Source organism: Jaculus jaculus, chromosome 7 (genome assembly GCF_020740685.1).
Source record: "Jaculus jaculus isolate mJacJac1 chromosome 7, mJacJac1.mat.Y.cur, whole genome shotgun sequence".
Lineage (NCBI taxonomy): Eukaryota > Metazoa > Chordata > Mammalia > Rodentia > Dipodidae > Jaculus > Jaculus jaculus.
Genome location: NC_059108.1, coordinates 86,021,486 through 86,039,923, shown reverse-complemented (window position 1 = coordinate 86,039,923; position 18,438 = coordinate 86,021,486). Strand labels below are relative to the sequence as shown.

At 42.0% G+C, this 18,438-nt stretch overlaps 1 pseudogene; it reads left to right on the top strand.

The window, feature by feature from the left end:
- The first annotated feature begins 14,137 nt into the window (after positions 1–14,137).
- Positions 14,138–14,460, top strand: LOC101594016 (annotated as a pseudogene).
- Positions 14,461–18,438: the final 3,978 nt, after the last annotated feature.

Sequence of the window (18,438 nt, the reverse complement as noted above, 5' to 3'; positions counted from 1 at the left end):
CCCTCAAAATAAGATACTGTCATTCCTAGAAGAGTTGTATGAATTAGAATAGGAGCTCCTCAAGTGTGGCTGATGGTATTATAAAAGCCTTAAAAAAGAATGTTTAAATGGCTTTACAAATAGTTTAATTTCTAAGAATTTAAGAAAATAATCTGGAGCTGGAGAGATGGCTTAGCGGTTAGAGTGATTGCCTACAAAGCCAAAGGATCTCCGTTTCGATCCTCAGGACCCATGTCAGCCAGATGCACAAGGTGGCACATGGGTCTGGAATTTGTTTGCAGTGGCTAGAGGTCTTGGGGTGCCCATTCTCTCCAATATGCCCCTCTCTCAAATAAATTAAAAAAAAAAAAAAAAGAATCTGGCATTTGGAGAAGGACTTGTGAATACATGATAGTTTACCACAATGTTATTTATAAAGGTAAAAGTGAAATCGCATAAATATTCAATAATAGGGATTCTGGAATTGACCATCAAGTATAGACATGTGGCTCAGTTGGTACAGGTTTTGCTTAGCATGTATGAAGCCCTGGGTTCAATACGCAGCACTACATAAAACCAGGCATGGCGGTTTATGCAATTGGAAGGCAGGAGTGTCGGAAGTATAAGGTCATCCTTGACAGTATATGCAATTTGAGGCCAGTCTGGGCTACATAAGATTCTGCCTTAAAAATAAAAGCCACACAAGTAACTCGACTCACCCCCTCCAAAATAAAATAAAGCCAGGTGTGGTGGTACACACTTTTAATCCCAGCACTTGGTAGGCAGAGGTAGAAGGATCACTGTGAGTTTGAGGCCATCCTGAGGCTACATAGTAAATTCTATGTCAGACTAGGCTAAAGTGAGACCCTACCTTGAAAAACAAAAAAATAATAATTTTAAAAAAAAGAATAAAACACCTCGATAGCACACAACTATAACAGCACTTGAGAGGCTATAGCAGGGCACGGAAACCAGCATGGGCCACATAGTAAGACTTTGTTTTGTTTTGTTTTTTGAGGTAGAGTCTCACTCTAGCCCAGGCTGACCTAGAACTCACTATGGAGTCTCAGGGTGGCCTTGAACTCACAGTGATCCTCCTACCTCTGCACAAGTGCTAGGATTAAAGGCGTGTGCTGCCAGGCCTGGCACAAGTAAACAATTTAATGCTTCACCTTAAGGCTTTGGCAAAAGAAGAAAGCAAACCAAAAATCAATAGATGGGAAGAAATAATAAAGATTAGGGCAGAAATTAATGAAATAGAAATAAAAAAATACAAAGAATCAAAGAAGCAAAGAGCTGGTTCTTTCAAAGGATAAACACCATTGATAAACCCTTATCAAATCTGACCCAAAGAGAGAGAGAAGAGGCACAAATCAATAGAATTAGAGATGGAAAAGGCACCATTATAACAGATACAAATGAAATTCAAAAAATCATGACAACATAGCCAGGCATGGTAGCACACACCTTTAATCCTAGCACTGGGGAGGCAGAGGTAGAAAGATTGCCATGAGTTCAAAGCCACCCTGAGACTACATAGTGAATTCCATCTAGGTCAGCCTGAGCTGACCTAGTGAGACCCTACCTCAGGAAAAAAAAAAAAAAATCATGACAACATGATTTAAGAACATATACTCAGAGAGGCTCATTCCTCGTGTGTTTGGCGCTGCGGAGTGCACTATGTTCTAGAGGCCTGGAGTCCCTGCATGGCTGGGTGGATCAGCACCATGAGCTCCATTGGCACCGGGTATGACCTGTCTGCCTCTACATTCTCTCCTGATGGAAGAGTTTCAAGTTGACCATGCAATGAAGGCAACAGGAGAGTGCCAAACACTGGCATGGGGAAACGGGCTATAATACCCATAAGCCCACCCCCAACAGCACACTCCCTCCAGGAGGCATTAATTCCCAAATCTCCATCAGCTGGGAACCTAGCATTCAGAACACCTAAGTTTATGGGGACACCTGAATCAAACCACCGCAGGCACCATACTGCTGAGAAGTGATAGAGGAGTGCTCAGCACTGAAACATAGCTATCACACCTTCCAAGGCTCAGGGTCCATTGCAGAAGAGGTTGTGGAAAGAATGTAAGAGCCAGGCTGGAGAGATGGCTTAGCAGTTAAGGCGTTTGCCTGTGAAGCAGAGGGACCCAAGTTCAATTCCCCAGAACCCATATAAGCAAGATGCACATGTATCTTCAGTTCATTTGCTGTGGCTAGCGGCCTTGATGTGCCCACTATTTCTCTCTCTCTTACTCTCTATCTATCATAAATAAATAAATAAGTGATAAAAATTAGGAAAAAAAAAAAGAATGTAAGACCAAAGGAAGGATAGGACTCCTTACAATGCACTCTTTCCAGACACAAAATGATCTGGATATCCATGACTTCACAGTGCCTGGCACTCCCTACAAAAGACCATCAAAATAGGAGGAAAAGATGACATCAAAATAAAAGAGAGACTGAGAGGGGGAGGGGATATGATGGAGCGTGGCATCGTGAAGAGCAAAGTGAGGAGGGAGGGAATTATCATTGTTTATTGTCTATAATTATGGAAGTTGTCAATAATAAGAAAAAGAACACATACTCCACTAAGTTTGAAAATCTGAAAGAAATGGATGATTTCCTTGGTTTATATGACCTATCAAAATTAAATCAAGATAAGATAAACCATTTAAACAAACCTATAACAAGCACAAAGATCAAAACAGTTATAAAAAAAATCTTTCAAGCCGAGCATGGTGGCACATGCCTTTAATCCCAGCAGTCGGGAGGCAGAGGTAGGAGGATTGCCATGAGTTCGAGGCCACCCTGAGACTCCTTAGTGAATTTCAGGTCAGCCTGGGCTACAGTGAGACCCTATCTCAAAAAAACAAAACAAAACAAAAATCTCTCAATTTAAAAAGTCCAGGGCTGGAGAAATGGCTTAGCAGTTAAGGCGCTTGCCTGCAAAGCCAAAGGACCCAGGTTTGATTTCCCAGGACCCACAAAAGTCTGATGCATATGGTGGTGCATGCATCTTGGGTTCATTTGCAGCAGCTGAAGTCCCTGGTGCACTCATTCTCTCTCTCATACACATACACACACACAATAAATAAATAAAAACAATTTTTTTTTTTTTTTTGGCCAGGTGTGGTGGTGCACACTTTAATTCCAGCACTGGGGGGGCAGAGGTAGAAGGATCGCTGTGAGTTCAAGGCCACCCTGAGACTACATAGTGAATTTCAGGTCAACCTGAGCTAGAGTGAGACCATACCTTGAAAAACAAAACAAATTTTTTTTTTTTTAATCCAGGCCCAGATGAATTCACTAGTGAATTTTACCAGACCATCAGGGAAGAACTAATATCAATGCTTCTCTAGAGTTTCCATAAAATAGAAAAGGAAGGAATACTACCAAACTCCTTCTATGAAACCAAAATTACCCTGAGACCAAAATCAGGACAAAGACAGAACAAAAAAAGAAAATTACAGACTACTCTCCCTCATGCACATAGATGCAAAAATCCTCAACAAAATATTGGCAAACAGGGTTGAAAGGGTGGCTTAGCAGTTAAGGCATTTGCCTGCAAAGCCAAAGGACCTAGGTTCAATTCCCCAGGACCCACGTTAGCCAGATGCACAAGGGGGCGCATGCCTCTGGAGTTTGTTTGCAGTGGCTAGAGGCCCTGGTATGCCCATTCTCTCTCTCTCTCTCTGCCTCTCCCTCTCTCTGTCAAATAAATAAATCAATAAACAGAAAAAATATTTTTAAAAAATTCTGGCAAACAGAATACATAAATATATCAAAAAGAAGCCGCGTGTGGTGGTGCATTCCTTTAATCCCACCACTGGGGAGGCAGAGGTAGGAGGATCTCCATAAATTTGAGGCTACCCTGAAATTACATAGTGAATTCCAGGTCAGCCCGGACTAGAGTGAAATCCTACCTTGAAAAAGCATAGAAAAAGAATATACCAAAAAGATCCTTCTCCCTGACCAAGTAGGTTTTATCCCAAAGCTGCAGGAATGGTTCAACATACACAAATGGATAAATGTATTACAGCATATAAATGGACTGAAAGACAAAAAAATCACATGATCAGAGCTCAGCATGGTGGCACATGCCCCCAGAACCTGACAGGCAGAGGTAGGAGGAGGTAGGTGTTTGAGGCCACCCTGAGACTACCTAGTGACTTTCAGGTCAGCCTGTGCTAGAGCAAGACCCTACCTTGGGAAAAAAAAAAAAAATCACATAGTCATCTGAATAGATACAGAAAAGGCATTTGACAAAATCCAACATTCGTTCATGGTAAATGTCCTACAGAAACTGGGAATAGAAGGAACATATCTCAACATAATAGAGGCTATTTAAGACAAACCTACAGCCAACAATACATGGGGAAAAACTTGAAGCTTTTCCACTAAGATGAGAAATAAGACAAGGGTGTCCACTGTCCCCATTTGTATTTAATATAGTATGAGTCAAAAAAGGTATACAGATTGGAAAGGAAGAGATTATTTGTCATTATTTGCAGATGATATGATTCTAAACATAAAGGATCCTAAAGATTCTACCAGCAAACTGTTAGAGCTGATAAACACTTGCAACATAGCAGAATACAAAATAAACACAGAAATAAGTAGCCTTCCTGTATACTAACAACAAACATGCTGAGGATGAAATCAGGGAATCACTTTCATTCACAATTGCCTCAAAATAAAGTACCTTGGAATAAACCTAGCCAAAGAAGTGAAGGATCTCTACAATGAAAACTTTAAAACACTCAAGCGAGAAATTGCAGAAGACACTAGGAAATAGAAATACATCCCATGTTCTTGGATTGAAAGAATCAACACTATGAAAATGTTGGGGCTAGAAAGATGGCTTAGCAATTAAGTCCTTTGCCTGCAAAGCCAAAGGATGCTGGTTTGATTCTCCAGGACCCATGTAAGCCAGATGTACAATGGGGTGCATGCATCTGGAGTTTGTTTGCAGTGGCTAGAGCCTCTTGCATGCCCATTCTCTCTCTCTCTCTTTCTCTCTCACTTTCTCCACCTGTTTCTCTCCCATAAATAAATAAATAAATAGAAAATGGCAATCTTACCAAAAGCAATCTACACATTTAATGTAATTCCCATCAAAATTTCAATGGCATTCTTCACAGAAATAGAAAAGTTTTAAAAATCCTAAAATTCATTTGGAAACACAAAAAACCTTGAATGGCTAAACAATTTTGAACAACAAATTAAGGAAGGTGGTATCGCCATACCTGATTTTAAGCTATATTACAGAGCTATAATAACAAAAACAGCATGGTACTGGCACATAAACAGACATGTAGATCAATGGAACAGAATAGAGGACCCAGATGTAAGTCAGGGAAGCTATAGCCATCTGATTTTTTTTTTTTGGGGGGGGGGTTCTGAGATAGGGTCTCACTCTAGCTCAGGCTGACCTGGAATTCACTATGTAGTCTCAGGGTGGCCTTGAACTCATGGTGATCCTCCTCTGCCTCCTGAGTGCTGGGATTAACTGCGTGTACCACCACACCCAGCTCTGATTTTTTTTTTTTTTTCGAGGTAGGGTCTCACTCTGGTCCAGGCTGACCTGGAATTAGCTGTCATCTCAGGGTGGCCTTGAACTCATGGCAATCCTCCTACCTCTGCCTCCCAAGTGCTGGGATTAAAGGCGTGCGCCACCATGCCCGGTTCCAGCTCTGATTTTTTAAAAATATATTTTATTTATTTATTTGAGAGAGAGAAAGTGGCAGAGAGATATAGAGGGAGAGAATGGGTGCTCCAGGGCCTCCAGCCACTGCAAATGAACTCCAGATGCATGTGCCCCCTTGTGCATCTTACATGGATCCTGGAGAGTTGAACTAGAATCCTTTGGCTTTGCAGGCAAACGCCTTAATTGCTAAACCATCTCTCCAGCCCTACCATCTGATTTTTGACAAAAATGTAAAAAATAGAGCTGGGTGTAGTGGCACATGCCTTTAATCCCAGCATTCTGGAGACAGAGGTAGGTGGATCACTATGAGTTAGAGACTACCTGAAGACTACATAGTGAATTCCAGGTCAACCTTGGCTAGATCGAGACCCTACCTCAAAAAATAATGATAAAAAATATATAAAATCCAGGCACGCCTTTCATGCCAGCACTCAGGAGGCAGAAGTAGAAGGATTGCCATGAGTTCAAGTCCATCCTGAGACTACATAGTGAATTTCAGGTCAGCCTGAACTAGAGTGAGACCCTACCTTGAAAAACAAAAAACAAACAAACAAACAAAATATATATATACATATACATACACATATATATGTATATATATTACATACATACATATACATATGTATGTATGTATATATGTATGCATGCATGCATGTATGTATATGTAAGAGCCAAAGGAAGGGTAGGACTCTTTACAATGTGCTCTTCCAGACACAAAATGGCCTGGATATCCATGACCTTGCAATGCCTAGTACTACCTACACAGACCCTCAAAATAGCAGGAATAGATGATGACATCAAAATAAAAGAGAGAGTTATTGAGAGGGGGGAGGGGATTATGATGGAGAGTGGATTTGTGAAGGGGGAAGTAGGGGAGGGGAGGGAATTATCATGGTTTATTATCTATAATTATGGAAGTTGTAAAAAAAAATTAAAACCTCAAGCCAGGCATGGTGGTGCACGTTTTTAATCCCAACGTTTGGGTGGCAAAGGTAGGAGGATTGCCATAAATTTGAGGCCATCCTGGAACAACAGAGTGAATTCCAGGTCAGCCTGAACTAGAGCAAGACCTGAACTTGAAAAAAAAAAAAATTCAAGCTGGGTTTTAGCATTAAATCTTAGATTTTTTGTGAGATTTGGCAGTTACAGCTCCAAACTAGAGAAAGCCCTGGGTGACACACATTATGACAACTATGAGACTTGCCCATTTTGCCAGTCCCTAAGCTCAGAATTTAGACCAAGAGTTACTGCCATTCTGGAAGCATCGTGTTTGTTTGCTGTAACATTTCTTATGCATCAAATAAAACTTTCACTTCAGTGCCCTATCTTCTGAGAAGATACAGCCTGATCCTAGCACCCAGGAAGCTGAGGTTAGAGGATAACCATGGTTCAAAGCCAGCCTAGGCTAAACAGTGAGTTCCAGATCAGCTTGGGTTAGAGTAAGACCCACCTCAAAAACGCCAAAAAATAAAAACTAAAAATATAAAAATAAATAAATAAATAATATCTGAAGAGGTGGAGTTGTTAGGGCACTTGCCCAATGCAAAGGCAAAGAACCTAGGTTCAATTCCCCAGGACCCAGGTAAGCCAGATATATATAGGGTGGCACATCTGTCTGGAGTTTGTTTGCCGTGGCTAGAGGTCCTGGTGTGCCTGTTGTTTATCTGCCTCTTTCTCTGTGTCTCTCACATAAATAAATAAAAATATTTTAAAAAATAGTATCTCGATGGCTGGAGAGATGGCTTAGCAGTTAAAGTGTTTGCCTGCGAAGCCAAAGGACCCAGGTTCTATTCCCCAGAACCCACATAAGCCAGATGTACAAGGTGGTGCATGCGTCTGGAGTTTGTTTACAGTGGCTAAAGGTCCTAGTGTAGCCATTCTCTCTCTTTCTCTCTGCCTCTATCTCTCTCTCAAATAAATAGAATAAAAAATAATATCTTGAAATTGGCATTTTTTTCTTTTTTCTTTTTTTTTCTCAAGGTTGGGTCTCACTCTAGTCCAGGCTGACCTGGAATTAACTCTGTAGTCTCAGGGTGGCCTTGAACTCATGGCAATCCACCTACCTCTGCCTCCCAAGTGCTGGGATTAAAGGCATGCGCCACCACTCCTGGCTGAAATTGGCATTTTTAATCAACTGTAGGACCAGTTTGAAAGAGATAAACTAATGTTTGTTCCAGTTACCTCATTCTCTGTTATGATCAAGCAGGAAGTTTCTGAGCAAACCTCCACCTCTCAGGGAGTTTACATGAGACTTAGTATTTGCATACTGTGGAATAATCTAACCATTTGCTCCATTCTAGATACTAGATACTACTCCTGAAATTGTTGTGTATATCAGAATGACAAGTGGTATATCTCTACGACTAATAATGATACTAGTTATTTTTTAGTATTAAGTGCCTATATCATAACAATTTATATTCCTATTCCCCAGCCCTTACTCATTGGGTCTCCTCTGTAGGTCCTGGTTGACCGTGTTCTGATTCATTCATTAATTGTGCTTCTAGTATGCTAAAAACAAGCAAATAAATCCTTCCATCGAGCATCCTGATGCTGCTCTCTGACCATGCCATGCAATGTCAAAGTGAAGGAGGTGACATGGTGTAAGTTGGGATTCTTCTAGCAACTGGCTTTATGGTTTTGGCTAAGTCCTTAACCTACAGTTTTCTCACCTGAAAAGGAGAGAAATGGGTTAAATAATTTCTGGTACATTCAGTGCAATTTTTACTATGGGCTGTGTTAAACCTTATTATAAATAACATCACTGCAAATAAGCTTCAGGTACATTTGGTTTTATGTGAATACTGGGGAATCAAACCTGGGTCTTTAGGCTTTGTAGGCAAGCGCCTTAACTGCTGAGCAATCTGTTCAGCCCTAATAAAATATTTTTTTTAATGTTTAAAATGGCTGGGGGTGGTGGCACATGCCTTTAATCCCAGCACTGGTGAGGCAGAAGTAGGAGGATCTCTGTGAGTTTTAATCCAGCCTGAGACTACAGAGTGAGTTCCAGGTCAGCCTGGGCTAGAGTGAAACCCTATATCAAAGAAACAAAACAAAACCAGACATGGTGGAGCACACTTTTAATTCCAGCACTTGGGAGGCAGAGGTAGGAGGATTGCTGAGAGTTCAAGGCCACCCTGAAACAACGTAGTGAATTCCAGGTCAACTTGGGCTAGAACAAGACCCTACCTTGTCAAACCAAAAAAAAAAAAAAAAAAAAGTGTTAAAAATATTTTTTTATTTGCAAGCAGAGAGAAAGGGAATGGGCACACCAGGGCCTCTTGTCACTGCAAATGAACTCCAGAAGCATGTGCCACTTTGTGCATCTGGCTTTAAATGAGTACTGGGGACTTGGACCCAGGTCTTTAAGCTTTGCAAGCAAGCACCTTTAACTTCTGAACAATCTCTCCAGCCCAATAAAAAATATTTTTAGGGCTGCGGACATGGCTTAGTCATTAAGACATTTGCCTGCAAAGCCAAAGGACCCTGGTTCAATTCCCCAGGACCCACATTAGCCAGATACACAAGGGGGCGCACGCATCTGGACTTTGTCTGCAGTGGCTGGAGGACCTGGTGCGCCCATTCTCTCTATCTATCTATCTGCTTTGTTCTCTCTCTGTCTGTTGCTTTCAAATAAATAAATAAAAATAAACAAAAAATTAAAAAAATATTTTCAGCTGGTCGTGGTGGCACACACCTTGAAGCACTCAGGAGGCAGAGGTAGGAGGATCACAGTGAGTTCGAGGCTATCCTGAGACTACACAGTGAATAGTGAATTCCAGGTCAGCCTGGGCTAAAGTGAGACCCTACCTGGAAAGAGTAAAAAAAAAAAAAAATAGCTGTGTATGGTAGTGCACACCTTCAATGCCAGCACTCAGGAGGCAGAGGTAGGAGGATTGTCACGAGTTTGAGGTCATCCTGAGATGACATAGTGAATTGAATTCCAGGCCAGCCTGAACTAGGCTGCAACCCTACCTTGAAATACAAAAATAAATAAAAAAAAAGAAGCAGAGACAGTCGTGGTGGCTCATGATTTTTAATAATAGCACTTGGGAGCCTGAGGTAGGACTATCACTGTGAGTTTAAGGCCAACCTGGGCTACAGAGTTCCTGGTCCTCCTGGGCTACAGAAGTAGAGTCAGTAGAGGTCAGAACTCTGACTCCAAGTCTTGGACTTCTTCCATGAACTAGTATGTGTTTACATATGTAGAACTATAAGTTAGTCAGGTAATATCTCCATTCTTATAAATCTTCAACAAATGCATACATACACCTTATGTGATTTTCTCTTGTCTGAAAGCAGACTTTTAGGTAAAATCCTCTTCTGAGGGTCCTTTCTGCTTTTTCGTTTTCAATTACACTCAGCTTACTTCTCAGTCAAGTTGATGACAGGACATCTAGCCAACTGTCCATACCTAGTGACAGTGGTGGCCTGAGCGGCTGTCTTGAACAGTACCAATCAGAAGTCAGTATTGTGTAAGTCACAGGGTAGGTTACTGTCTCACTATGTCTTCTGACCAGGACACAAATTATAACCTCAGAGGCTGGAACTGTGGACATTTCTGGGTCCTTCCTCTTGCCCCAGCTCTGAGGGCTAGGTTCCTCTGAGGCCCACACCCTAGCCCCTCTGCCTGGGTCTCTCCCCTGGGACAGGTAGAACTGGGCTTCTGTCTGATCCAGAGTGCTCTAAGTTGGCAAGAGTCCTTCAAATCTTTTCTGCAGAAATCTGAAGAGTGCTGAAATCCTCTGGCCTAGGGCCAGTCCCCAGGGCAGAGGTCTGGGAGGTCGGCTGGCCCACTGGCACCGCCCCTGGGGCCAAGGGCCCTGGTGTGGGCTGGAACCCGGCCAGAGTCCCAGAGGCTGCGGGATCACCAGGAGCACTGGCTCCCGGGGGATGCCAGGCCACAGGTCCACCTGGATGTATGTGTCCCCAGCAGGAGAGTGGATAGTCGGGGTCCCAAAGGTTAACTTTGGGAAGAACATGCAAACAATGTGCTATAAAGTGCCAGCCTGTATTCAACAAGAGCACCAGGGTGCATTTGAAGATCCAGTTTCTAATTATAAAATCCTGAGCCTGGGGACTTCCAGTTAAGATGGTGGCATAGGTTCCATGCCAAAGCAGCCTAGAGGGGAAAAAGACCAAAAAGACTCAGCAAAATATACACTTTTACTGAAAAGTGAGGTGTATAGGAAATTGAAATGGCAGTGGAGAAGTAGAAGAGATCCAGAGCCTGCACAGGCTGGCAAAAGCAGCCCTGGCAGGTTGGCCAACCATGGCAGCGGCAGAGCACCAGAAAGCCACCAGGCTCGGCTCCAGCCGCAGGAAAAGCCAGGTGCGGGAGCTTCCACTCACACCGCACTCTCCGCAACTCGGGAAACGTGAGGGGAGAGCGGCAGTGAGCAATGGAGGAGCAGACCGCAAGATAGAAGAACGCTTGGAGCAGTGAGAGAACCAGAGCAGCTATGGCTCCCTCCCCTCCCCCACTGCCTGAGCCCAGCTCCAGCAAACAGAGCAGCGTCCAGGGACCCGGCCACGCCAACTTGAGCCGACAGTGGGACCCAAGCAGGAGCAGAGTTCGGCACAACATCAGTGGCTCCGGCACCAGCAACAGTGGTCCTAGAAGTGGCGGATCCAGCAGCAGATCCAGCAGCAGCAGCTTCAGCAGCAGTGATGGAAGACTCAGCAGCGGCAGCTTCAGCAGCAGCAGTAGCAGTTCCAGCAGCGGGAGTGCCGATCTGCAGGGCTACAGATGCCAGACTCGGTTTGCCCTGCAGGAAAATCCAGTGCCCAGCTCCAGAAATCAGAACAGCAGCCCAACAACCCAGCCAGCAACTTGACTGAGACCAAAATCATCCAAGGTAACTGGGATTGCGCCAGGGAAGGGTCTCACTTGGTCACAAGCTGACTTGGATCCCTCAACAGACCAGAAATCTTAGCCTCTTTGTTGATAGAGGTTATAATAGCTACTCTTGCATACATACTTGGGGCTGTTTTTGATTGAATGTGTAGGGTTTAGTTAAATTTTAGAATCTACCTGTATTTTATTCCACTCAGCCTACTTGAATACTCCCATAGCAGGGAAACTCAACCCCTAGGAACACCTTTGTAGATACTCTGAGAGACTTAAGAGCCACACCTAACACCTTAAGCTCCTACCCTGAAGATATATAACATCAAATCAATTGATACAGCTAAGAATACCCAACTAGCTAGAAAATCCAAGCATTAACTTAATCCAAGATGCAAAAGTATATACATTATAACACAAGAAACACTAAAAAGCAAGACAATATAAATCCACCTAAAAGTATTAATGCATCAGAAATGACCTCCAGTGAGAACAAGTTAGAGGAAATGCCTGAGAAAGATTTCAAAAGAATGATTGTAAATATGTTCAAAGAAGTCAAAGAACAAATCAAAGGAATCAAAGAGGAAATCAAAGAAGACGCAGGACACCAATCTCATGAAATAAAGAAGGCAATACAAGACATAAATAAGGAAATAGAAATAATAAAGAAAAACCAACCAGAATTACTAGCAATGTAGAACACAGTTAATGAAATAAAAAAAACTCTGTAGAAAATCTCACCAGTAGAATGGATGAAGGAGAGGACAGAATATCTAAGCTAAAAGACCAGGTGGCAGATCTAATACAGTCCAACAAAGAGAAAGACAAATTTATAGAAAAGAATGAGTGGGAATTTCAAGATATTAGGGACACTATGGAAAGATCAAATATAAGAATTCAGGGCATAGTAGAAGGAAAAGAATTCCACTCCAAAGGCATAGTAGGCATCTTCAACAAAACCATAGAAGAAAACTTCCCCCAAATTGGGAAAGAGGTGCCAATGCAGATACAGGAAGCCTTTAGAATCCCAGCTAGACAAAACCTGGAAAGAACCTCCCCTCGCCATATTATAATCAAATTACCAAACACACAAACCAAAGAAAAAATATTGAAAGCAGTTAGAGAGAAAAATCAAGTTACCTACAAAGGCAAGCCCATCAGGATTACAGCAGATTATTCAATACAAACTTTAAAAGCCAGAATGGCTTGGAGTGATATATTCCAAGTTCTGAAAGATAACAACTGTTAACCAAGGTTACTTTATCCTGCAAAGCTATCCATTCAAATAGACAGAGAAATAAGGATATTCCATGACAAAAACAGGTTAAAGGAGTATTTGAAGACAAAACCAGCTCTACAGAAAATAATTGATAGAATCCTCCATGGTGAAGAAAAGGAAGAGCACACATATAAGGAACCTGGAAAAAACAAGCAATACTCAAGTACTAGTTAACATAAGAGAGCAAAGGTAGAACCAGAACCACACACACACACACACACAAAAAAAAGGCAAACATAAATACACACCTTTCAATAATATCTCTTAATATCAATGGCCTCAATGCCCCAACCAAAAGACTTAGGTTTGAAGACTGGGTTAAAAAAGCAGGATCCTACAACTTGTTGTCTCCAAGAAACTCACCTTTCTACAAAGGATGGACAATATCTTAGGGTGAAACGTTGGAAAATGGTGTTTCAAGCAAATGGGCCTAGAAAACAAGCAGGGGTTGCTATCCTAATATCTGACAAGGTAGACTTCAGTCCAACGTTAGTCAAGAAAGATAAGGAAGGTCACTTTATATTGATTAAAGGCACGCTCCAACAGGAGGACATTACAATCCTAAACATATATGCACCTAACATGGGGGCTCCCAAATTCATCAAACAAACACTGTTAGAACTAAGGTCACAGATAACACCAAACATAGTGGTGGTGGGTGACTTTAACACCCCACTCTCATCACTTGATAAGTCATCCTGGGAAAAAATAAACAGAGAGGTATCTGGACTAAATGAGGTCATAGAACAAACGGATCTAACAGATATATAGAGGACACTTCATCCAAATGCTTCAGAATTCTTTTCAGCAGCACATGGAACATTCTCTAAAATAGACCATATGTTAGGACACAAAGCAAATCTTAACAAATTCAGAAAAATTGAAATAATTCCTTGCATTCTATCTGACCACAATGGAATTAAACTACAAATCAGTAGCAAGAAAGGCTATAGAGCATACACAAAATCATGGAAACTAAACAATACACTACTAAATGATGAATGGGTCAATGAAGAAATCAAGAAGGAAATCAAACAATTTATAGAGTCAGGCAGAGGTAGGACGATTGCCGTGAGTTCGAGGCTACCCTGAGACTACATACATTATTATAAAATCTTTAATGGGAACTGAAGAGATTGCTCAGTGGTTAAAGCACTTGCTTGTAACACCTAAGGATCTGAGTTCAATTTGTCAGTGTCCATATAAAGCTAGATGCACAAGGTGGCAGATATATATATATATGATGAATAAAATAAAAATTTAAATAATAATAATAATAATAATAATAATAATAATAATAATAAAGAAGGCCAGTGGTTTGATGGAGGGAGCATGGATGTGGAAGATTCTTCAAGCAGTCACAATGTCAACCAATCCAGACATTTCCCTTTCTTCATATGATGAAGGCCAGGGATCTAAATTTATCTGAAAAGTTAGAGATATTCCATTTGTTCCTATTGAACTGGCAGGTTTTGCAGCAATTTTTGCATATGGATTTTATGAGTTGAAGAGCTGGGGAAATACAAAATGTCCCTTCACCTGATCCACATGTGAGTAGCTGCCCAAGGCTTTGTTGTAGGAGCAGTGACTCTTGGCATGGGTTACTCCATGGACAAGGAGTACTGGGCCAAACCCAAGCCTTAGAAGAGCCGCTGCCTTGTCTGCTTGCAAGTGCTTGCTCTAGTTAGACACCTCATACTGAGGTTTACATTTATGTCAGAAATAAAGAATGAGCCGGGCGTGGTGGTGCATGCGTATAATCCCAGCACTCGGGAGGCAGAGGTAGGAGGATTGCCGTGGGTTTGAGGCCACCTTGAACCTGAGACTCCATAGTGAATTCCAGGTCATCCTGGGCTAGAGTGAGACCCTACCTTGAAAAAAGCCTAAAAAAAAAAAAAAAAAGAAAGAAAAGAAAAGAAAAGAAATAAAGAATGACTGGGTTCAGACAAAAACAACAACAACAATAATAGTAATAATAAATCCTTAATGGCATAAACCAGGGCAAAGGTCTTGATACCAGTTGCTCACAAATGCTACTACTGAAGCACAGCATTCCTTGGAGGGGTCTGCTTTCTTCAGCTGCCTCTCTTGGTTGCTGCTGCTGCAATTTATTTAGTTAAGAGACACGAAGAGAGAGTGCCAGGGCCTCCAGCCGCTGCAGAACTCCAAATGCATGTGCCAACTTGTGATTCTGGATGGATAGTAGGGAATTAAGCCTGGGTCCTTAGGCTTCGAATGCAAGCGTCTTAACTGCTAAGCAATCTCTCCAGCCTTTTTTTTTGTGTGTGTGTTTTGGAGATAGGGTCTCACTCTGGCCAAGCTGACCTAGAACTCACTCTGTAGTCCCAGGCTAGCCTCAAACAAGTGTTGGGATTGAAGGTATGCTCCACCATGTCTGTTCTTTTTTTTTTTTTTTTTATTGACAACTTACATAATTGTAAGCAATATCCTATGGTAATTCTCCCTCCCTCCACTTTCCCCTTAAAAAATCCACTCTCTATCATATCCCCTCCCCCTCTCAATCAGTCTCTCTTTTATACTGATGTCGTGATCTTTTCTTCCTTTATGATGGTCTTGTGTAGGTGGTGTCAGGCACTGTGATGTCATGGATATCAAGGCCATTTTGTGCCTACACCATTCTTATAATGAATAGAAAGTACAGGGTAGGAAGTATAAATACATCTGAAGTCTAAAAATAACTCACCTACCAACAAATTATATGATCATGAACAAGTTGTTAATCATTGTTTAACTATTGTTTTTTCATCTACAATGTAGGGGTGTAACATTTTCAACCTAGCAAAGATGGAAAATTGTATATAATAAAATAATGGAGGATTCAGCACTTTAGAAAGTATAGTATGGTGTACATATTGTAATTATTGTTATAAAGATAGTTTTAAACAAAATCCATAGTAGGGAGGATCAAAAGATATTTTTTCACCATGTCATATATATGCCTAACATTTTAACAATAGCAATATACATACATACATACATACATATATATATGCCTAACACAGGATGGAAACAATATAATCAAGAAATTTATAGTATTTAAAAAATTTTTTGCATATAGAAAGTGGTTGAGTCCTTTAGCTCAATCCAGTTACATTATACTTATGAAACACTTCTGCATTATTCTAGGGTTATTCCAAGCTAAAATTTATAAAGATCAGAGAGTCCAACTCATGGGATTGGGGGTTCCTTATGACCAAAAGGGCAGAACCATCATAGGTTCTCCTGGGTGTTCTGAGAAATCACAAAACGTGTGTGCTACCAGGGGATTTCAGTTAGCATAAAGATGAGAAAGGACAGATGCAAATTTGATTGTCTGCAGTTACTGGAACCATTCTGTCCTTGGATTTCTGCAATTTAAGCACAACCCCAGTAATAACATTAGAGTGGATTACATACTGTTGCAGTTACATTCTTATTGTTGGGACAAACACCCAACCATAAGCAGCTGGTGGGAGGAAAGATTTTTATTCTGACTTATGGTCTCAAGGGGAAGTTCTGCAATGGCAGGGGAAAGTATGACCTCACCTCTGCCACACCAGGAGAAAAACAGCATCAGGAGAATGAGCCAAACTAACACTGGCAAAGTGAGGGTTGATAAACCTCAAGGACCACACCAGTGACACACTGCCTCCAGCAAGGCTTCAAGTCTCTAATTGTCACCAGCTAAGGTTCAAACATTCAGAACACATGAGTTTATGGGGACAGCTGATTCTAATTACCACCAGGGGGACTAATACCCAGACTTGCAGCTTTGTAAGCAAGAGCCTTTAATCACGGAACCATCTCCCCAGCCTGTATTTGTGGGTTTTGTACTGAGATTTAAGGTACTATCATTAGAGTAAGAAATGAGGGCTGGCTTAGTGGTTAAGCGCTTGCCTGTGAAGCCTAAGGACCCCGGTTCGAGGCTCGGTTCCCCAGGTCCCACGTTAGCCAGATGCACAAGGGGGCGCACGCGTCTGGAGTTCGTTTGCAGAGGCTGGAAGCCCTGGTGTGCCCATTCTCTCTCTCTCCCTCTATCTGTCTTTCTCTCTGTGTCTGTCGCTCTCAAATAAATAAATTTAAAAAAAAAAAAGAAAGAAATGAGAGCTGTGCTGGACATGGTGATGCACGCCTTTAATCCCAGCACTCAGGAGGCAGAGGTGGGAGGATTGCCATGAGTTCAAGGCCACCCTGAGACTCCATAGTGAATTCCAGGTGAGCCTGAACTAGAGTGAGACCCTACCTTGAAAAACCACAAAAATTCCAGGCCAGATCAGCCTGGGCTAGAGTGAAACCATACCTCAAAAAACCATAAGGGTTGGAGAGATGGCTTAGCAGTTAAGCACTTGCCTATAAAACCTAAAAACCCCGTGGGGTTCAAAGCTCAGCTCCCCAGTATCCACGTTAGCCTGATGGACTAGGTGGTTGGAGGCCCTGATGCACCCATTCTCTCTCTGCCTCTTTCTCTGTCTTGTCTGTCACTCTCAAATAAATAAATAAAAATAAACAGGGCTGGAGAGATGGCTTAGCAGTTAAGTGCTTGCCTGGGAAGCCTAAGGATCCCGATTCAAGGCTCGATTCCCCAGGACCCACGTTAGCCAGATGCACAAGAGGGCACACGCATTTAGAGTTCATCTGCAGTGGCTGGAGGCCTGGGGCGCCCATTCTCTCTCTATCTGTCTCTTTCTCTCTCTGTATCTGTCCTCTCAAATAAATAAACAAAAAAATTTAAAAAAAAAAAAAAGCACGTTGGATGTGGTGGCACACTCTTTAATCCCAGCACTCGGGAGGCAGAGGTAGGAGCATTGCCATGAGTTCGAGGCCACCCTGAGACTCCATAGTGAATTCCAGGTCAGCCTGGGCTAGAGCGAGACTCTACCTTGAAAAACCAATAAATAAATAAATAAAAAATGAGGGTTGGAGAGATGGGTTAGCCTAACAACTTATGTTTGATTTTACAGGTCCCAAGTAAGCAAGACGCACCGTGAGGCAAGTAAGCAAGGTCTTACATGTGCACAAGGGAGTGCACACATCTGGAGTTCAATTGCTATGGCTCAGGTAGCAAGTAAAATCATTATGGCCATTTGGAGAAATGTGTATTCTCATACAAGAACCTCCATATTTTGGCCTCTTAGTACCTTGAGTGCATCATCCTCAAAGCAAAGGTTTAGCAAGGGTTGGAGTGATGGCTTAGTGGTTAAGGTGCTTGCCTTTAAAGCCAAAGGACTCAGGTTCGATTCCCCAAAGCCCATGTAAGCCAGATGCATGAGGTGGCACATCTAGAGTTCATTTACAGTGGATGGGAGCCCTGGCATGCTGATTTTTTCTCTCTTTCTCAAATAAATAAAAGAAAAATAAAAGGTTTAGCTGGTCTAATGGATGACACAATCTCTTGTCTTTTCATTTGTCTCACCAAAGAAAGAGAGAGACAAGGCCAGGTATGGAGAGAGAGGTTTACTCAACGTTACCCAGACAGGAGAGAAATTCACCAGAACTCATTTCTAACTAGCACCCTCTGTTCATTTCCTTCCTTATTCATGGCTCATAACCTCAGCCAGTCTTGTGAGAGCACAATTCTTGATTCTAGGGTTCTTTCTCTCTTACCTGGAACTTCCTCGTGTC